The 21,965-nt window shown below is 54.7% G+C and overlaps 1 protein-coding gene across 1 annotated transcript in view; it reads right to left on the bottom strand.

The window, feature by feature from the left end:
• Window positions 1-21,965, bottom strand: part of LINGO1 (leucine rich repeat and Ig domain containing 1) — a 218,891-nt gene that overhangs the window by 187,729 nt on the left and 9,197 nt on the right. The window contains exon 2 of the mRNA XM_086363930.1: window positions 4,816-4,918. The gene's annotated coding sequence lies outside the window, so the exon portion shown is untranslated. The remainder of the gene's footprint in view (window positions 1-4,815; window positions 4,919-21,965) is intronic.

Below are 21,965 nucleotides of genomic sequence, written 5' to 3'. Positions count from 1 at the left end.
CTGTGCCACCTGGAGGTACAGTTATGGCTAGGCACAGATAGCCCCGAGAGGCGGGGTCACTTCTCAAGGCCACACACACAGCCGCAGCACTGGAGCTCAAATCCAAAGTCTCTCAGTTCCCAACTTGGTCAGAGTGCCGGATCATGACTCCTGTGACACGGTCTGTAGACGAGCCTGCCCACCCTGGTGCCCTCCCTCCCCAGGCTGTGGGATGGCCCTCCCTGTCCCCAGCCTGCACATCGCCTGCTCCCAATTATCGGCCGAAACCCAGCACTCCGGGGAGCACCTGCACGGTCTGCCGGCTTTCTGGAGAGGCCTGGCTCTCACGGTTCCAGGTGTTGACACAGACAGCCTCGCTGCGATGGCTCCCGAAAAGTAGGACACGTAGGGGGAGGGCAGGGAAGCAGGTGTGGGTAGAAACCCTCCCACCACCCTCCTCACCGCCTGGACTGAGGGCCCACTGTGGAAGGGTCTCCTCGAATGACCTTGACAACTCCCGGAGGCGGACCCTGTGGGGCCTGGAGCAAAGGTCTGGGCTGCCCACTGAGGGGAGAGGCTTGCCCCGTGTCTCCTCCAGCTCGTCTAAGCTCAGTCACCTGGAGAGCCCCGGGGGCCATGGGAAGAGAAGCCTCTTTTAGCAAAAACCCCTCTCTGCATCTAGGGGTCACTTCACTACTCCCTTATCTGTAAGTGGGGCTCAGGTAATAGAGGCTTTCACATTCCAGACACTCCGGGAGGCTAGGTTGGCTTATCTCAGCAGGATCCGAGGAGGCAGCTCTCCTGGGCCACCCAGCAGACACTCAACTCCAAGCAGGACAGACCCAGTCTCCCAGGATATCGGCTGGGTAGCACCGAGCCCAGGGTCCAGGCTGGAAGGCAGGTGGACACGCCCACCCAACAGCTACAAAACCACACCCAGCACGTCACCAGTGAGCCTAGGGTCTCAGAAGCCAAGAGGTACTGCACTCTATGCAGACTATGTGCTCCTGAGCACAAGCTCAGGCCATGTTCACGGTTACGAACTGTCATCACCACATCCCAGCCTCCTCCCAGTTCCATCCTGGCTGAGAGACGATGACAGAGGGTTCCCGTAGAAGGCACCAGGATGTAGGGTTCAGGCTGGAGCCAGAGGGGCTTAAAGGCTAGAGGGTGGAAGTAAAGACAGTTCCCTGCTCTTTGCCCTTCCCATGCCAACCCCCACCCCCACTGTTGAGCAGGAAGGAGGTGCAGCCCACCCCATCACACACAGCCATCATTCTCAAGGCTGTGGGCACCCATCTTCAGTGTCCCCCACTCTCTTGTCTGCAGCTCAGGCTCCGTTCCGTCTCTCTCCAAGCCCAGCTCAAGCACTTTTATTATTCAGAAGAGCCTCTTGATTGAAAAGGCCTCTGAGGCATCTCACAAATAAGAATCCTTTAATTGGGAAGTTGTTAACTTCTCAAAGAAGAATTTTAATTTTGCTTCCCCACCACCTCCTCTCCCCTGAAACCTATGAAAACTATGGACCAGAAACAAAGACAGAGAAAGCCAAACACCCCAGGGCACCCCATCCCCAACAGTGCCAGCATCCAAGGCGGCAGAGACAGAAGTGGCAGCTGCCCCCTGCCAATTTGCACAGACACCACAGACCCCCACCTAAGAAGTATGAAGGCCTGTGGGAAGGCCTCAAACCTTTCCCTTTGGGCGTGCCTGCTCCATCCCCCCCTCACCACCCACACAAAGGGTGGCAGATGGCTGAGGGGTTCAAGGATGACAGGGCACCCAGATGGGGGGTGAACCACGTCTATTCGCTTCCCAGAGCCTGACTCTTGATGCACATCTCCCCACCACCCTCTCTTTTATCCTTGGTCACACTGTACTACAGCGGACGACTACACTTAACTGAGCATTTACTATGTGCCAGACGTTGCTCTAAGCTCTTATGTGTACCAACCAACTTAATCTACACAAAGTCAATGCTGTTACATTCCATGTTTACTGAAGAAGAGACTGAGGCCCGGAGAGTGTAAGTAAATAGCCTGAATTTGCATCATTAGTGAGAGGCAGAGCTGGGACTGGATTCCAGGCAATCTGACCCCAGAGTGAGCATAATCCAAAGGGCCACCTTCACCCGCCGGCCCCCCTCCATGGCCTGTGCACTCCTTGAGGATCAGGGCCATGACCAGCTCATCCCTGGGTCCCCTACCAAACAGCCCCAAACAGCCGCACTGAGGAAATGTCTGCCTTGTGAACATGGAACAAAAGGAGTAGTTAAGAATCCGCCCTTCAGCTATGCCCATGCGCAGGAACTAGAGAGGAGCCTGGGAGCTGCAAGCAAAGATTATCCCAGGAGCCACACCCATGGGTCATCCGCCCAGCATGTGAGCATTACTGGGGTGAACACATGTGCATAGGGAGGGACAGGCTGGGAGGGGCCACCAGATGGGCCTAGAGGTCAGGGAGGCTTTCTGGAAGAGACACCTACCCCCAGCCTCCTTCCGTGGCTCTCCAAGGTCATGGGTCACCTCCCACTCTCCCCCTAGGTAGGGGCAGAAGGGAGGCCTGTGTGACCAGTAGCACTGATTCAGGAGTCAGTAAGTATCCAGAGCGGGGGTGTGCGCCCCTCCTGCAAGGAGACCTGGGCAGGGCTGGCCACAGAGAGAGAGGCTTGATTTAAATGCCATCAACCCCACCAGGAAGTGAGAAGTCAAGGGCTATGGCATCCGGGACCCCCAACTTCACCTGCCCTTCCCCTACCCCATCAACCCGCCCCCTCCTCTCAGACCACAGGAGCACTGGGAGAACAGGCAGGAGGAGGCAGAAGACCGCAAAGAAGGACCTGGGCTCCCTCCAGGGTTTGGCTGAGTCAAGTCTCAACTCGTCAGCAGGCCTCAAAGGCTTCCGGTGACCAGCCTGCACTGCCCCCCCACCCACATCCTGGGCACCTCATTCCACAAATACTCCAAAGTCTCCACCTCTAAACCTCTGCTTAGCCTGGGCCCTCCCCCTCCTCCCCTGAATCTTTTCCACCCATCACAGCTCCACATACATTATCTTGTTCACGCAGATGACACACCAAGGAAAAACATCAAACCCTACCACAGAGAATTGGTTAAACATGCAACGGCACATACAGGCTGGAACATTACGCTGCCATTAAAAATCACATTCCAGAGCAGTATTTAATGGTGGGGAAATGATCTTGGCGTAGTATTAAATGCAAAAGGCAGGTTAGAAAACAGTAAGTACAGTTTGATCCCAATTATGATATAAATACATATTTTGTAAAAGACTGACGGGCAAAACACCCAAGTGCTCACATTTTCTATGGAGAACACACAGACTTCTTTATTTATCAGAAAAATAGAACATTTTAAATGAATCCTACAGCCTTCGAGGCTCAGCTCGGGCACCCCTCCTTCAGGGCCCTCCAGCCCCCCAGCCGAGAAGGCGGCCTCCACTCTGTGTTAGTTCCCCGACTCCCTGCACACTGAGCTTCCGGTGCTCATACTAGTGCCTGAGCAGTTGGGGGGGCAGTGGGGGGTGGTGGAGGGGGCTGCGGTGCTGCCCCCGCCACGAGGGTAGGGGCAGGGCCCAGCCACCACCTCCCTGCCGCCCCTGCCCCCAGCCCTCCCATCACCCCAGGCTGCCTTGCAGAGAATCCGGACCACCTGCTCTCTCCCCATCTCCCAGCAGCAATTACAGGTTAAACTGGAGGCTAATTAGCTGCTCATTCCACCCAGGGCTGACTGATTAGCAGGAATATCTTGATGGAGGTAACTGGACTCCATAACGAGGAGGGCCCGGGAAGGAGATCCTGCTGTCTGCTCCCTGCCAAACCCTGCAGCTTCCTGAAGGGGAGGACGGCATCAGCTGAGCCTCAGCCATATCACAACTGTTCACCCAACCCTTCAGGAGAAGGGGCTGCTAGGTCTCTTTCCTCTGAAAAACTGGGTTAACGTTCCAGCCCAACCTACTGCCCCAGCCCTCCCCCAGTGCGCCTTCTGTTTAGCAGACCTTCTCATGGGTCACGGAGGCCTGTCAAGAACAAAGCATTAGCCCCGAAAAAGAGTGGAAGTCACTTGTTCAAGGTCACAGGCAAGTCTAGCGAGGCAACAACCCAGGTCCCTCCTCCCCCCGCCATCAACACCCTCTTCGGGACTTGCTGTGGCTTCTCCACATTCCCTCATACGGGACCAGAGTTGGGGGGGGGCCTGTCACCTCCCACGTGCTGGGTGTCCTGCTCCTCATGATAGAGTCCAAGAGGCCATCTGCTCTGCTCACACAGACAGCCAAGGTCACCTGGCTGCCAGTGCCTGTCACACGCACACACCTGGGGCTGAGCCTCTCCTGCCTTGAAGGTGTCAGGACTCACACGTTTACTCTGGCTCGGAGCCGTGTGAAATTCCCCACGTCGGAGCCAGTGCCAGCCTCCTGACAGTTCCCTGGACCCTGACTGTATCAGTCCACACGTTCCCACTCCCGTCTGACCTGGAGTCATGCACACGTCTGGTCAACAATGTGACAGGACCAAGGACAGAGCCCTTCATCTCACCACGAGAGACCTCCCACGCCACACGGGAACCCGACAGCCGGCAGGTCCAGGAAACTGTGTCGCTCAGAATGCCCCAGGCTTCTGAGCTGGCTGCCGGTGCCCTGCCGCAGCCCGGACTAGTGGGACACCCACAGCCACAGCAACCCTCCTGGACTTGAGTTCAGGCCGAGGTGGGAGATGGGAACCCCCCGCAATGGCCTCCCCACAGCCTCTCCCTCAGGGACACCACATCCACCCCACATGGCCCACCCGCACCTCCCAGGCCCAGAGCAGCGTCTTACCTCAGGTCAGGTGGGCTTGTAGGGAGTGTAACTGGGAGGGGGCCTGGCGATCTCTCTCTTTGCCTGTGGGCTCGGGGGTCTCAGGGCCTGTGAGGGCAGGAGGCTGTGGGAGAAAAAGTCAAACCATCAGCCAGAGTGGGGGCAGCATGGGACGGTTCTGGGGGGCAGTGGGGGGCCATGCACACAGAGGGTCTGATCCCACTAGGCTGGGCAATTAACACTCATACATCTCACACCCAGACTCTCTCTCCCTCTTGTTGACACATTCACATACACACTCGCATGTGTTCTCACTCCTTTGCACACTTGCACTTTATACACACACACATATGCTTTCACCTGTACATATTGCACTTAGTCTCTGACACACTTACATATCACTGGCACTTACACCCACGTGCACTCCCGCTCACTGACACTCACATACCCACACAGGCCACCAGCTCTGGCAGTGGGGCTCTGGGAGTGGCGGGGTTCCTGGCAGCAGGCAGAGAGGTGGGTGTCTGCATATGCCTCCCCTACCCACCGGCTCTGCGACCTGGGGAAAGTCAAGTCTCTGAGCCTCACTCCTCTCATCCATAAAATGGGGATACCATCTCTCCAGCCAGGGCTGCTGGGAAGATAAAAGGAGACAAGAGATGCACGAGCTGGGCCATGTAGGTGCCCAGCCGGTATCAGGGACTGCCTTCCTTCCCAGCCTGGCTCCAGGAGGCAAGCCCGGGTGGGTCCCTGAGAGCGGGTGCTGCAGCGCCCCAGGGGTGCCTCTCCGTGGGCCTGAGCCCCTGCTTCCTGGTTCCCAAGGATGCCCTCTCCCTCCCTTCCTTCCCCTGCCTCTGCTGGTTTACTCCTTCACCAAACATTATCCCAGGGCAGCTCGGGTCCCAGTCCCCCCACCCTCCATCAGTGAGGGAGTCGTATCCTCTTGGCAAGGCCCCAAGACACAGGCCTGGGGCTGCAAGTCCAAGGAGAAAGGTCAGCTCCCAGCTCTCTCAGTCGCTGCCTGCGTGGCCCTGGGTCCAGCTCCCTCTCCCAGCCTCAGTTTCCTCAACCTCTCAGTTGTTGTTCAGTCACTAAGACATATCCGACTCTGTGAGCCCATGAACTGCAGCACGCCAGGCCTCCCTGTCCCTATCTCCTGGAGTTTGCCCAAGTTCATGTCCATTGAATCGGTGATGCTCTCTAACCATCTCATCCTCTAAGAAGAAGACCCAAGTCCCTTTCTGAGCTATTGCCAAGAGGTTCCAATCCAATCAGTGTTTCTCAAAGTGTGGGAGACGTGCCACAGGGGTGCATAAGGGGATTCTAGGTGGTATGCAAATGATTTTATTTTCATAGGTGTTTATTTTTCCAATGACAAGCATATCACAGCTGTGATTTTATGGATGTGTGGCATGGGGAGCACTGGGTAATCCACCTTCAAATGTGAGTCAACACAAAGACAAGGACTAAGAAAATGCAAGTGCAGGTGGCGCCCAGAGGTGGCTATAACTGCAATGGTGACAGGGAAACGCAGACGGTCAGCATCTCACAGGGCCTGGCTGCCAGCAGCCCTCATGAGGGTTAGCAGTTCCCTTCTTCTCTGACCGGCCAGATCAGCCTCCCCTTTCCTCTTACTTCCCCAAATGGCACCGTACAACACAGGCTTGGACCCCCGGGGGACTCACAAGGCCTTCCCGACAGGATGGATGGAAGCGTGGATGAAGTCAACTCAGAGGTGGTTATCATAACGTGAGCAGAAGATGGCAAAGGCCTCTGAGTCCCTTCCAAAGTCAACATTCCATCAAGTCTAAGATGCAAAAGTGGAATTCCTAGCTACATGGTAGATGAATATGGAGGAACCCTCTAGAGGCAACTCTTCTTGTTTCCTGGGCTGCAAACTTCTCCTCCAAGGAGGAGGCAGAGAAATGGGCACTGAGCAGGTTCCAGGGTCCACCTGGGCTTTCCCATCCTGACAACAGAACCACAGCAGTGTGAACCCAGTAAGACAGGGCCTGCCTAGCTCCACAGGTCACCAGCCCCAAATTACACTCCCTGCTGCCAGCAGATCCCAAAGGTGCCTCCCAATGGCTGCTGACCCTGGAGGACAGGACCAGACAGAGGGATGCTAGCCCAGCTCGGACAGGTGGCCAGAGTCTGGGCCATTCCTCAGGCCTGGGTCCTCCAAGCCAGGCCTATCCAGGCAGGGGTACCCTGAGTGGCTGCCCAAGCTGGCTCCCAGTAGATTGGCACAAGTCAGCAAGGCCCAGGCCAGCCCGGGCAGCCCCATCCCGGGCAGGCCTCCAGACCACCTGGCTGGCAGCCCTGAGTCCAGCTCCACCTGAGCTGGCAGGGCAAACCATGCCCACAGCTCTGCTCCGACTACCCAGCTGCCACGTTCCACGATAATGAATGGGCCTCCAGCTCCCTTCTCCCCAAACCTTCTGGAAGCTCCCACTCTCCTCGGTGGCATCACAAAGAGTTGCTGTGGAAATGGGACCACAGGCAGAGTGTGACAATGATTTGGGGCAGGGGAGGAGATGCAGGGGGAGCCGGAAGCTCTGCTGGACATGGGGGGCAGGGGTGGGGGCTGCCTGTGTGTGCCAAGTCCTAGAAAGAACATGAGATCCCAGCTGCAGGCCTCAGAGCCACAGTAGGTGATGGGGACCATGGCAGAGGTGGGGGGCGGGGGGGCGATGCTTCTGACCTGCCCTCCTGGCTCCTTGGCCCTTCAGTAGAGCCCGGGGAGCCCTGGAAATCAGATGCCTGTGTGTCCAACAAAACTAACGCATGCCCTGAGGAACATGAGCGTTTCATGGAAACAGCTACTTCGGGATGCTGCCAAAGTAGCTTCAGTACTGTGGGGGACTAGAACCCAATAAGTGCTCAGCAAACCTGTGATCAAAGAGAATGATACTGGTGTGTGTATATGCACGTATGTGTGTGTGTGTAAGAGAGAGAGAGACAGAGACATGTGGCTGTACTGGTCAATCCAGTCACAGAATCACAGAGTTTGAAAGGCCCACACCCATTGTACAGATGGGGAGACTGAGGCCCAGTGAAGGTCAGGGTCAACCCAGCAAGTCAGCCAAAAAGTTAGGCCCAGAACTCAGGTCTCCTCTTCCCCAGACCTAAACCCTCTACCCAATATCCCTGGGTTTTCTCTCATTCATTCATTCTGTTTTTGCTGAGCAGTTTCTCTGTGCTTGGTGACCGGGATATAGAGATGTGAAGGATACCACCCCCACCTGCCAGAAGCTCAGAGAGGAAACAAGCCGCCATGGTCAGAGGGAGGCGGGTGGGACAGAGGTTCAAGGGACTGCAGGAGCCCAGGGAAGGTTATCATGGGGGGTTGAGTTACGTGCTTCCGAGCCAGGCATCAAAGAGACCTCGGGCTGTGCCCAGCTTGTCTCCCAACTGCTCCCTCAGTGCAAGCCCCTTACAGCTCCCACACAGCGGCCTCCAGTGTGGGACAGTAGCAAGCCCACCTGGGGCCCTCACCTCCAGGAGGTCATGGGGGTGATCCCCATTAGCGCATCCAATCCCCAGAAATGAGCAACCATGAGAAAAGCATGTTATTACACAGGAGGAGTTCAAAGAAAGCTGGTGCCCTGACTGCCCTCCTCCTGCCCCAGGCTCAGCCTCCTCTTGCATTGTCCACTCTTTCCTTGTTCATTCTTGCTTTCCTGGGCACCTTGCATGAGCTGGGCATAACACTGGGCCTGGGTGGAGCAGAGAACAAGTGAGCCCTAGACACCAGCCACCACACTCGTAGATTTCAAGTCCCCATCTCTGTCAGCGCACGCAGATTCTCTACTGCAGGGCGGTTTTTGGAGGGGGTAGTACTGAGAGGGCAAGAGGGGACACCTTCTAGAGTTTGGCTTGAAAGACCCACCAACTCTGCTGTATCCCCCATGGGCCACGCCTCCCAGCAGCTGGTACGCACTCCCATGACCAATTCCAAACAGGTGGAAACCGAGACCCTGAGAGGTGACTAGGTGGACCCCGGTCGCTCAGTGCTGAGGAGGAAGGACATGGCAAGACAGAGGACAGTGAGGACAGAAGGGAGGGGCCAGGGCTGGGGCTGTGGGAAGGGAGAAAGGAGGAGATATCTGGGAAGGCCTCCTGGTGGAGGAGGGATGGGGCTTAGCTCAGAGCCTGCCCTCGGCCTCCCAACAGGAAAAGACTTTCTCCAAGAGAGAGAAATGCACCAGGGGTTGTCCTGCCAGCCCATGTGACAGGGGGCTGGGCTGGCAGGTAGAGGATGAGAGGGGCACGTTCCTTAACAGCCATCATCCTGTCCCAACCCACTGAGGGCTGCCCCAGTGCCGTCTCACATCCCAATTCCCTCTGCTCAGTGGGGAACCAGCTGGGGACAGGAAAGCAGTAGAGACATAGAAATGGAGTGGGGCAGACACACAAAGAAATGGAGGTCTAAAGAAAGAGCAACTGTGACCCCAATGCCAGAGGGCAGAGGGGAGACAGAGAGATGAAATGCATGGGCAGAAGGGGCCATCCCTCCCTTCCCCAGAGCCAGAGCTGCAGCTGCCAGGAGGAGCCTATAAACCAGGGCTTTGCAAAGACATCTCAGCAATAAAATTCTTATTTGAAATGAAATCTTATGCAGTGGGGGAAGCCTTCTATGCCAGACATTAAATCCAGAAGCCATAAAGTGAAAAATTTGATAAATCCAACTACATAAACATGTAAAAACATCTGTACAGCAAACACACTATAAACCAAGTTAAAAGGCAGTGGGAGAAAATACCACTAATATACAAAGAGCCCCTACAAATCAATAAGAAAAAAGACAAAAGAAGAGGGAAATTGGCAGTGAATTAGAAACCCACAGAGGAAGAACTAAAATTGGCCAATAAACATATGAAAAGATGTTCTATCTCACTAGCAATCAGGGAAATGCAAATGAAAACGACATGATATCATTTTTTTGCCCATCAGACTGGGAAAAATTAAAATGATTGATAACAACCAATGCTGGCAAGGATGTGGAGAAATGAGCACTCATGGACCAGCAAAGGGAGGAGGATTTGGCTCAACCTTTGGAAGGGTAATTTGGGAAGACTGAATAACATTCTAAAACCCACACACCCTACAACCTAGAAATCTCACTTCTAGGAGCTTCTCCTACAGAATCGATAGCATAGGCACTCATATATAAATATTCAAGGATGCTCATAGCAGCATTGCTGGGGAGAGTAAAAAAGAAATGGCCTAAATGTTTATCAGTAAGGGAATGTTTAAACAAAACACAGCACATCCATACTATGGAACACTCCGCAGCCACGCAGCCATTTGACAGAAGGAGGAACATCTATGTATAACAATATGAAAAAAAATCAAGCTGTACAATGCTATTTCAGAATGAGCCCATTTTTATAAATAGCAGATTGTTCGTTTATGCCCCAAAAGGCTGGAAGACAATATGCAGACAGTACAGGGATCACTTCTTAGCAGGGGCACAGGGGGGCTTTCACAGTCTCCATTGCCTACAAATGTGTGGTTGAATTTTCAATAGAGTTCACTTAATCCTTTCAATCCTGCTAAGACTCCAGTATAAAAGGCAGACCTGAGCAGATTGGCTGTGGTTGAAAGGGGAGGGGCCTATGTAGCCCCACCCCCAGACCTCTGGTGTAGGGTGGGAGTAGGGCTACATAGGACCAGTTTGAGGACCTCAGCTGGAGAATGTGAAGCCCATACCTCCACTGCCCCAAACCAAGGCCCATGGGGAGCCCTCCCTGGCCAAATGGCACTCACTGGCAGCAAAGCTGTTTGCAATGAGGCCTCAGTGGCCACTGGGCGTCTCCAACCTGGACTGATTTCTCTGGGATGCAGTCACAGTCCATGGCTGTGCAGGAGGGGTTGAGGGGCCCTTGTGCCCAGGTCCCCCCACCCCCTCAAGCCCTCTGCTGAGGACACAGCTCTGAGGCCAGCATGGGGTAGGGTCCAGCATCTCTGCCCAGGGCAAGGGGGCCCAACAAGCAGTACAGACAGGTCATGCTAAAGCCAAAGCCACTGGCTCCTCAGCAGGGCTCTGGCCCTCGTGGGCTGGGGTGGGAGTTTCCCCTAGGTGACCAGAAAGCCCTGGAACATCATGATCTTGAGAACCCTAGTCTAAGGCTCAGGGGCGTCCAGGGAGTGAGGACAACATGGGAGGGGCCTTTGCAGGTACAGCCCCGGGCTCTCACAGGGCTCTTGTGCTAGAGAAGGAGGGAGGGAACAAAGAGAAGACAAAGCAACAGGGAAGCTGCCGTGCTTCTCTCTGTGCGGAGAGAGGCTGGGCAAGCCCGCGCTGCAAGCAGAGGGCTCTGATGTGTGCCGGTGTGTGGTGCTCAGAGAGGGGCTTGTGTGGGTCTGCAGAGGTGAACTATGGACAGGGTGTTGTGTATCATCATGTCTATATCTAGAGTCAGTGAGTGTGTGTGTGTGTGTGTGTGTGTGTGTTAGGGCGTAAGGACAGGCTTGTGGAAAAGCCAGGGGGAAAAAAGTGAAAGTGTTAGTCACTCAGTCGTGTCTGACTCTTTGTGACCCCATGGATTGTATGTAGCCCACCAGGCTCCTCTGTCCATGGGATTCTCCAGGCAAGAATCCTGGAGTGGGTTTCCATTTCCTTCTCCAGGGGATATTCCTGACCCAAGGATTGAACCTGGGTCTCCTGCCTCGCAGGCAGACTCTTTACCGACTGAGCCACGAGAGAAGATGGAGAGGCCAGGAGCCGGTGGCAAATTCCGGAAACCCATCCCCAACTGGCCCTCAGCCTGAAATGCCTCCCAATACTATCCTCCCCTCCAGTCAGAAGAGATGTCAAGGACCAAAGTTTGTGGGAAGAATGAGAGGGTTATCACAAAGCTTAGCCCCCAGGCAGGCACAGGGTGGAGCAGAAAGAATGTGGTCTGGGGACTCAGATACCTGGCTTCCCATCCTAAGGCAACACTACGGGTCACATTAATCATGTCCCCTGGGAATCGATGAAAGCAGAGATCCTCACCAGAGTCCCCAAAGAAGGGGAATTTAGGAGGTCTGTGAGCACGGAAACTGCACGAAACTCGATGTGAGTTTACGCACGTGGTGTGGGGCGGGGAGAGCATGTCTGTTTCAGGTCTGGGGCTATGGCTTTCATCAGATTCCCCAAGGGACCCACAGACCAAAAAGACTCAGGACCATCAAGCAGGAAGGGAGCAAGGCTGGGCCCCTGACGAACAGAGGTCTCAGGGGCTCGGTGTCTACCTGTTTATTCATGGCTGGCAAGGCAGCACGATTTGGAGGGCAAGGGCTAGGGCAGGTTCTGCAGCTCTAGGCCCCAAGCAGGACACTGCCCCCTCAAGAGTCCCAGGGTGTAGATGCTGATTCAAGCAGGGATGAGAGTTGTCCAAGGTGAGCAAGGCTGCCCTGGCAGGAGGGGAGCACAGGCTGATGGGGACAGAGATCAGGGTGAGCAAGTGGTGACCCTGAGCCTTACTCTCAGACCCTATAGGCCTCTGTGTACCCATCTTACCCCCCAGGCTACACAAGGTAGACCCTGGGAGTCCATTCTGAGCACATGAAAGGAAGGCCCAGGCCATGCAAGGGTGAGGCTCAGGCTTAGCACTGAGTGTGCTCTGCCATGCTATGTCACTTCAGCTGTGTCCAACTCTATGCGACCCTATGTACTGTAGCCATCCAGGCTCCTCTATCCATGGGATTCTCCAGGCAAGAATACCGGAGTGGGTTGCCATGCCCTCCTGCAGGGGATCTTCCTGACCCAGGGACTGAGCCCATGTCTCATGTCTCCTGCATTGGCAGGCAGGGCCATGCCCTCCTGCAGGGGATCTTCCTGACCCAGAGATTGAGCCCATGTCTCATGTCTCCTGCATTGGCAGGCAGGTTCTTTACCACTAGCACCCCCTGGGAAGCAGCACAGAGTGTACACTCCTGCCTTTCGGAGTCTTCCCACCTGTTGTTGGCCTGAGCCCCTCTTCCCTCCTGGGCTAGGGGGCAGGCTGGCCTGGCTGCCCCACACTGCTAATTAGGTCTGCAGAGCCCGAGCCTTCTTGGGTGTCACCACCTCCCACATGACAGTGACTCCAGAAAGGAGAGGAATAAGAGGTTTCACTGCAGTCCTTGACTGGAGTCAAGGGAACCTAGGGGCTGCACAGAAGCCCTGAGCAGGGCTGGCAGGCCGGGGCATATGAGCTCAGGGGAGCCCCCTGAGCTGTCTCTGATCCCTCTAGGGTCCTCTCTCAGCCTGACATGGGGAAACTGAGGCACAGAGCGAGCCCTCTGCCCTGGGTCACACAGGGAGTTGGTGACAGATTGGGGGCAGGATCCCAGGCCTCCCGCCCCTGGCTGCGTTTACTTTGGGCACAAATGCAGCTCACCCCCCCTCAGGGGACTCAGTACCCATCTCAGCACCCCTACCTGCCAGAAAGAGGCAGCTGGCACTGGGGACCCAACACACTGAGTCACATGCAGGCCTGCAGGGCCCCTGGATCCAGACACCCCGAGTCTCTGTTTCCTCCTCTCTAAAACAGAGGTACAGGACTGCCCTGGTGGTCCACTGATTAAGGACCTGCCTGTCATTGCCGGAAGAAATATCAATAACCTCAGATATGCAGATGACACCACCCTTATGGCAGAAAGTGAAGAGGAGAGTGATGAAAGTGAAAGTGGAGAGTGAAAAGTGGAGAGTGAAGACAGCCTCTTGATGAAAGTGAAAGTGGAGAGTGAAAAAGTTGGCTTAAAGCTCAACATTCAGAAAACAAAGATCATGGCATCCGGTCCCATCACTTCATGGGAAATAGATGGGGAAACAGTGGAAACAGTGTCAGGCTTTATTTTTCTGGGCTCCAAAATCACTGCAGATGGTGACTGCAGCCATGAAATTAAAAGACGCTTACTCCTTGGAAGGAAAGTTATGACCAACCTAGATAGCATATTCAAAAGCAGAGACATTACTTTGCCAGCAAAGGTTCGTCTAGTCAAGGCTATGGTTTCTCCAGTGGTCATGTATGGATGTGAGAGTTGGACTGTGAAGAAGGCTGAGCACCGAAGAATTGATGCTTTTGAACTGTGGTGTTGGAGAAGACTCTTGAGAGTCCCTTGGACTGCAAGGAGATCCAACCGGTCCATTCTGAAGGAGATCAGACCTGGGATTTCTTTGGAAGGAATGATGCTAAAGCTGAAACTCCAGTACTTTGGCCACCTCACGCAAAGAGTTGACTCATTGGAAAAGACTGATGCTGGGAGGGATTGGGGGCAAGAGGAGAAGGGGATGCCAGAGAATGAGATGGCTGGATGGCATCACTGACTCAATGGATGTGAGTCTGGGTGAACTCCGGGAGTTGGTGATGGACAGGGAGGCCTGGCGTGCTGTGATTCATGGGGTCGCAAAGAGTCGGACACGACTGAGCGACTGATCTGATCTGATCTGTCAATGTAGGAGAAGCCAGTTTCATCCCCTTTTCTGGGAAGATTCCACATGCCACAGGGCAACTAAGCCCATGCGCCACAACTACTGAAGCCCGAGCTCTAGAGCCCACAAACCACAAGAGAAGCACCGTGATGTGAAGCCTAGAGAAAGCCCGCATGCAGCGATGAAGACCCAATACAGCCAAAAATAAATAAATGAATAACATAAAGCAGCTATTATTTTAAAAATAAACAAAAATAAGACAGGTGCAAAAACTCCTGTTGTGAGGATCAGCAGAACAACAGGATGCTTAGAGCATGGCAGGAGCCCTTTCCACCGCCCCCACCCCCAGGTCTGGGCCTCAGTTTCCCCACCTCTAAATGGGAAGCTTGCTCTGAGTGATTCCCCAGGCCCTCGAGCCTCTGAAACTCCTGGGAAACTTTCCTGGGTGCCCAGCCCATGCCAGTATCTGTGGGGAGACAGACAGAGGCAGAGACTAGAGCCTGCCCTCATGGAGTTCCCTGCAAGCTAGGGAGTGACAAGTGTGGCTGCGGAACAGAGGCTACTCAGCAGAACTGGGGGCGAAAGCACCCACGGCCGGGCTCCCGAACGCGTCTACCTGTCCCCATCGCTTCATCCCCAGCCTGCCCCACTCATTCCCTGCCTGGCCCCTTTACGCACTAGGTTTATGCCCTTGCTCCAGGGGCCATGAGAACCTTGAATGTTGAAAACTCAGTATGAGGCTTGGCAGTGACCAAGGAAGGCTTCCTAGAGGAGACAGGACAAGAGGGTCAAGTCCTTACAGCGTGCGTGCGCTCTCAGTCACTCAGTCGTGTCCGACTCTTTCGACCCGTGGACTGTAGCCTGCCAGGTTCTCTGTCCATGAGGATTCTCCAGGCAAGAATACTCGAGTGGGTTGCCATGCCCTCTTCCAGGGGATCTTCTTGACCCAGGGATCGAACCTATGTCTCTTGTGTCTCTTGCACTACAGGCGGATTCTTTACCACTGAGCCACCAGAGAAGCCCAGTTCTCACAGCAGGCCTCGAATATCCAGATGAGGAATCCAGACCCTAGGAGCCACTGGAAGTTTCATACAGGTCCCCTTGGCCTGGGCAGAGATGCTGGATCCCACCCCAGTCTGGCCTCAGAGCTGTGACCCCTGCAGGGGACTCAAGAGGGTGGGGGGAACCTGGGCAAAAGGTGCCCGCTGCCCCTCCTCCACAGCCATGGACTATGACTCCATCCCAGAGAAATCAGTCTTGGTCTGAGAAGCCCAGCAGCCACCGAGGCCTCATTGCCATCGGTGAGTGCCGTCTGGCCAGGGAGGGCTCCCCGACAGATTAAGAGCAGTGCCAGCCCCGACTCATTCATATTCCGGTCTGGCTGCTGGCTTCAATATGGCTGAGAGACGCGAGGGCAGAGGCGGCCCTCCGAGAATGCCCGGCGATGATTCCTCTCCGATTCCAATTTATTTTCTATCATTAATGCTTTTGAAAAGCCCCACATGCTCTGCAAACAGGGAAGGAGCATGGGGCTGGGGAGGGGAGGAGAGGAGAGGGCTGGGGGTGGAGGGGGGCATGACAGAGGTGGTGCGGGCAGCAGGCGAGGGGCCCTGAGACCTAGGTTCAGATCTCCACCCCATCTCCACCTGCCCGGAGACCCGGGGACAGACCTGGCCTCTCCCTGGCTGTGGGGAACAGCCTCCTGCTCTGCCCACCTAGGGGGACACTTTCCAAGATCTCCTGAGGGGTCAGAGGTGAGCAGGCTTTATACACTGTGAAGGGCTGTACACCTTGAGGAACCGAAAGCAAAGCAAGCCTGACTGACCGTGGCAACAGAGGCCTATGAACTGGACCCCTGCCTCCCCAGCTATACTGGCAGTCCCCCACCCAAGGGTCCAGGAAAGGCCTTGACTACCTCTGACCAAAGCACAAGCAGAGGAGACAAGCACCAGGATTTGGACACCCCTACCCCTCACCCCACTCCCATCCCCTGCCTTTTCTGTCTCAGGCTCACACTCCAGCCTCCCTTCCCCCACAGACTCACCAGGGATCAGCCTCCCAACCAGCATCCCTCCTCTCCTACTACCACCTGTGTGGAGCCTGGGGTAGGGTTAGGGGATCATTCCCACACGTCCTCTGCTCAGAACCTTCCAGAGGTCCCCATCACCTAAGCCCAAACTCCCCACGTCCATGCAAAGCTCTCCCAGGCAATTCAGGCCCACCTGGGCAGCCCCAAGGCCTCCCTGGCCTGACCCCACCCTCAGCTCCAGCACTGACCACCCCTGGTCTTTGCATATGCTATTTCCAGTCTGAAACTCTCTTCTCCTCGGCTCCAGTTCACCTGTCAAACTCCTACGCCTTCTTCAAGATGCAGCCCAAGTTCCCCCCTATGCAACTTTTCCCAACTCCCCTGGCCGGCCCTGCTCTGTGCTTCTAAGCATGCCGTATCCACCTTCTATGACTCAGCAATACGGGCATTATGTGTGTTTGGCAGCTCCCCTCCATTCAGTGAGCCCTGATGGCCAGGGGCTGCCTCTGATTCATCCAGCGCATTCCTAGTGCTTGGCAAAGTTCCTGGCTCACAGAGACCCACTGATCCAGTCAGCGGTCTTAACAGAGCACCTACTGGGTGTCAGACTCTGAGCTGGGTGCTGGGGATGTAGCAGCAAAGACAGAGTTGGTCCTTGCCCTCAAGCTCTTCCAGAGGATGTGCTCAGGGAATGTCCGTTGAATGAATGAACATACGACCACCTTGTAAACAGAGAAACTGAGGCTCAGAGAGGCAAAATCCCTGCCCGAGGGCACTTTTGCCTCCCTGCCCACATCTCTTTCTACTCTGTTTCTCCCCTAGAACCTTAGCAGCAGTGAGGAGGAATTTAAAAAGTAAGATTAGAGTCAAAAAAAAAAAAAAAAAGGAAGACGAGAATGTAGTGGATTTTCCCCCCTTTCTCCATAATGTAAAGAAAATTGCTTTTGCCAACTATCACAGCTTAAAAGCAATTAGAGTTTTTGGAGGGACTCTGGGCACGAGCAGAAGAGACAGAGCGAGCGCCCCACGCAGAATTTCTCCAGCATTCGTTTGTACCGAGCAAAACGGGGGTAGGGGGTTTGGGGGGAAGGGGATGTGTTAAAAGCAGCAATTTCCAGCAGCAGAGATGGTGGAGATAAAATATTTACAGCCTCCAAGGGAGGGGCCTGGGAGGGCCAGAGACCACCCCCTCCCCACTCCTACTCCTCATTCCGGAGGCAGGAAAAGGGAGGATAAAGAATGGGAGACAAGGAAAGGCACCTCCCCGCCGCTCCTGCGCTGATGGACACTTGAGACAAGGAGGGGAGAAGCCCCCAGATGCCCCCGCTCTCTCACCACTCCCCCACCAGGCAGGACCCACAGCCACCACCCATCCCCCAGCCATCAGAGATCCACCCCTCCAATCGTCAGTCCTGGCTCTGCTCAAAATCTGGAGAACATCACCACTCCAGGCTGGCATTCGAGGCGTGCACAGTCAGGCCCCTCTCCAGACTCATCCCCAGATGCTCCCAATGGGGCACGCAGCCCTGACTGTTTTCTGAGAAGTCTCGCTCGGTCCCACCTCCAGGCCTTACCCTGAGAAGGGAGTATAAGGAGTGTGCATGCCTCCCCTCGGGGAGAGATAAGGCAGGTTTGAGGGTGCAGACTCAGAGCAGATGACTGAGCCAAGGACACACAGCTCTAGGCTACACACTAGACTTCCAGAAATGTCTCTTCCACTGAACAGCCTCTTCCCCACCTGGACCCTTCACTTGACCCTTGGCCTTTTGCCTCCAAATACAGAGCAGCCACCAACAGCATCTTCCTGAATTCTAACTTCCTCCTTCCTAGTTGCAGCACAGACTCTCCTCGTGTGGCACACAAATGACACAGCCTCCACTAGAAGCAGATGTTCCTAGGTTCAAATGCCAACCCCTCCACTAACTATGTGACCTTTCCATGTCCCTTGATCTCTCTAAACCTCAGTTTTCCCATCTGTTAAATGGGAACAGTAGTAGTGCAAATTTCATGGGGCTGTCTTTAGAGTTAAACGAGATAATATATGTAAAGTACCTGGCACTGTGACTAGTAGGTGTGCAGTGAACTCACCTCTGCCCTACTTCAACTCACTCCTCAAGGGTGACTCTCCAGGCCTCAAGTGGCCCATGCCCATGCACATGGGCTCCCATGCCACCTTTCCATCCCCTGATAAATGCACAGAAGGCACACACCAGCTGTGTGCAGAGGGTGGGAGGCACTGATGCGCTTTGCACACACGCAGGAGCCTGATCCCTCCACCCAGAGCCAGGGAGCCCTCACTTTCTTGGCTTAGGAAGGATTCCTCCTTCCTAAGGACGGGGGAAGCCTCAGTTGGAACCCTGAGAACCTGCCCGGCCAGGTGGAAGGAATGACCAGAGGCTCAGCCTTCCCTCCAGCCTGTGGCTATGGCCCAGTCCTCAGGAATCCTCACAGTCCTGCTTGACCCAGGGCCCAGAGAACAGCAGTTAGTGGCAAAGCCCAGAGCAGAAACCAGGACTCAAAGACCGCGAGATCCAGCAAAGCTAGGTAGTTTTGGTCTCAAATCCCAGACCCACCACTGACCAACCAAGTGACCTCCCTGAGCCTCAGTTTCCTCATCTGTAAAATGGTACCCATAATGGCCACTTTGCTGCGGTGAGCACTAAGCTCTTCCAGTGCCCTGCCGAGGTTCCAGCACGCAGTCAGCCAGCATGGGGACCTATGCTGATTCTATTCCACCTGCCCCCTGGACTCTAGCACAGGGAGAGCAGAAGGAAGGCCTGGGGATGGGGCAACAAGGACCTGCCCTATGACCCTTGCCAGCCCACTGCCCACCCAGCAGGTGGCTAAAGGACCAGTCTACAGATGGGCCAGTGGCCACAGCCAATCCTCCCTACCCTTCTCACAGCAGAAGAGGTCCATTCCCTGCCTCACTTCATCCAGGAGAGGCAGTGACATGCCCCAGGTCCACAGCCCCCATCCAGCCACTTGGGGGAGGCTGGGTGTTTTCCTCTCCACCCCCAACTGCAGAGAATACACGAGCTTGTTGTAGGGTCTGGCTGTGCCCCAGGGCTGTGGACGAGGAATCAGAAGGTATTTTGACCTTTGTCTCTTGCTCTCCCTCCGGTCATCTTCCTCCCAGGGGACTCTCCTGCTCACTGCTCCTACTTCTGTCCTCAAGAAATAAGCCCAAGAGTAGAAATGAAGTCACTCAGTCGTGTCAGACTCTTTGAGACCCCATGGACTGTAGCCCACCAGGGTCTTCCATCCATGGGATTCTCCAGGCAAGAATACTGGAGTGGGTTGCCATTTCCTTCTCCAGGGGATCTTCCCGACCCAAGGATCGAACCCAGGTCTCCTGCATTGCAGGCAGACGCTTTAACCTCTGAGCCACCAGGGAATCCCAAGAGTAAGTGTGGCACAAACCAGGGTTCTCCTCACTGTGGGGGCAGAGATGGGAGCACAGGAAGACCGTCTCAGCCCTGGATGGCTGAGCCTCAGGACACCCCGCTGAAGCCTCCTCCCCAACCTGCACACCCACACTCCCTGCTGGTAAATAACAAGGTGTGTGTGTGTGCATGTGCGTGTACAGAAGGCAGGGCAGGTCCTAAGAAGCTGGGGCTGACCCCAGGATGACTGACAGCCGTTCCCCAGCTGGGCCCACCTCTGCCCCTTTGAACCAGAGGGAGCACTGGTCTGTCTGAACCACAAGCCCACAAGGCCCAGGAGCACGGGATTCTGGGACTGAGAAACCAGACTCCTGACTTTTTGCCAAGGCTCCGCAATGCTTTTCTTTTTTTTTAACATTTATATTTATTTATTTGACAGCATCAGGTTTTAGTTGCGGCATGCAGAATCTTCTATCTTCGTTCCAGCATGCAAGATCTTTAGTTGCAGCGTGTAGGATCTAGTTCCCTGACCAGAGATTAAACCCGGACCCCCTGCATTGGGAGCTCCGAGTCTCAGCCACTGGACCATGCAAGTACAAAAGCATTGTATTTGCAATGCTTCTCAATGTGACACTTGAGATGGGGTTGGCCACTCCCTGTGCCTCAGTTTCCCTATCTAAGCCTAAAAGAATGAGATCATCTCCAAGGCTGCCATCTAGTTCCAATGTTCTCCAGTTCCATATCTGTGACTCCTGTGACCCTCACAGAATCAAGAGGTGCTCACAAGTCACCAAGGGCACTAAGGGCAGAAAAAGCATGTGTGGGTGCCTGGAGGGCAGAATCACCCTGACCCCAAGGCGACAAGGAGGCCCAGGGAGACCCACATCTGCCCTAGGCTGGCAGAGGACACCCGGCCTCCCTCCCCAAGGAGAAAACTGGGCCCAGGCGGGAGAGTGAAGACAGCTCCTCCATACGGCTAGAGGCAGCCAAAGCCCGCCCTCCTTTCTGCACCTGCCCCCGCCCACCCCTCCGTGCCTTGCTTCTCTTCTCTGTTCTGAGGCTACCAAAGACTCAGCCCAGCCCAGATCTCAGGCGCAGCCCCCCACCTCCCCCACACACACCCTCAGTTCTCCCAAAGCCCCTGGCTATCCAGGCTGGGCCCCTAAATACCGCCCCCAAACTCCAGGCAGCCCTCCCCTTGCCTTCCATCCTGCCATCTAAAGTGGCTGGTGTGGGCAGCCCTACGCCTTGTGCCAGCAGAGGCTCCCCTGGCCCTGCATGGCCAGAGCCTGATAACAGTCTCCTAAATTAAACAATAAACAAGAAGTTGTTTTAGATTTTCCTGACGCTGCAGTTCTTGATTAATCCCCGTAGCAAACAAAAGGAAAAGAGCCCCGGCTATCCTAAAAGAGACTCACTTCCTGTTTCCAGGCGGAACCTCCAGCCTGAGCCAGAGGAACCACCCTAGCAGCATCCTACCCCAGCCACCTGCACAGCTCCAGGCCGCTTCCTGCCTCGCCTCGCCCCCACAGTCTAGGGCAATCCTGGGCTGACACCTGTAGGCAGCCTCCTAGATCCCACTCCTCCTCCCCTCCCGCTCTGTGCTGTGTGACCGTGGACAGGCCAGACTGTCTTTCAGGCCTCAGTCTCTGCATCTCTCGAGCATCCTCACCTTTCAAGGAGAAAATGAATTATGTGACCACTTGAGGTGAGACAAGCATTTTCTTATATTTTTTGGAGATGGATGCTGAAATATTTAGGGGTGAAATGTCATGATGTCTATAATTTACTCTAAACTACTCCAGAAAGAAAAAGATAAAGCAAAATGTGGAAAAATGTCAACAACTGTTAAATCTAGGTGAGTGGGTATATGGGAGTTGCTACACTACTCCATCTTTCTGTACCTTTGAAAATGTTCCTAACAAAAAGTGAAAAAAAACAACTCATTGGTCACATGAGCCAGAACCCCACAAATAATGCCTCCTGCTCCCGGCAGGCCTGAAAGGCAGCTAGGTCTCTTAAGTAGGTTAAACATGCCCCCTGCCATCCCCTTTATGTGGTTTCCCTAGAAATCGCTTTTGCACAAATTCCACTGAGTCCTAGCTCCACATTTAGAAGCCTGAGTACATTCAGAAGCCAGACACAGCACTTTAGTGAAGCAACTGTTTTCTTCTGACCAACCACCTTCCTCCCACCCACCACCTTTCTCCCACCCACTTCCTCCCTGCCCTTCTTCAAAATGACCCTGGATTAGAAATCTTTTATTTTTTATATTCATTTTTATTTATTTATTTGGCTGCTCCAGGTCTTAGTTACAGCATGTGGGATCTAGTTCCCTGACCAGGGATTG

This window comes from Bos grunniens, chromosome 21 (genome assembly GCF_055505025.1).
Source record: "Bos grunniens cultivar Pamir isolate PY7600 chromosome 21, Bosgru_T2T1.0, whole genome shotgun sequence".
Classification (NCBI taxonomy): domain Eukaryota; kingdom Metazoa; phylum Chordata; class Mammalia; order Artiodactyla; family Bovidae; genus Bos; species Bos grunniens.
This window is presented reverse-complemented; position numbering and strand designations above follow the sequence as displayed.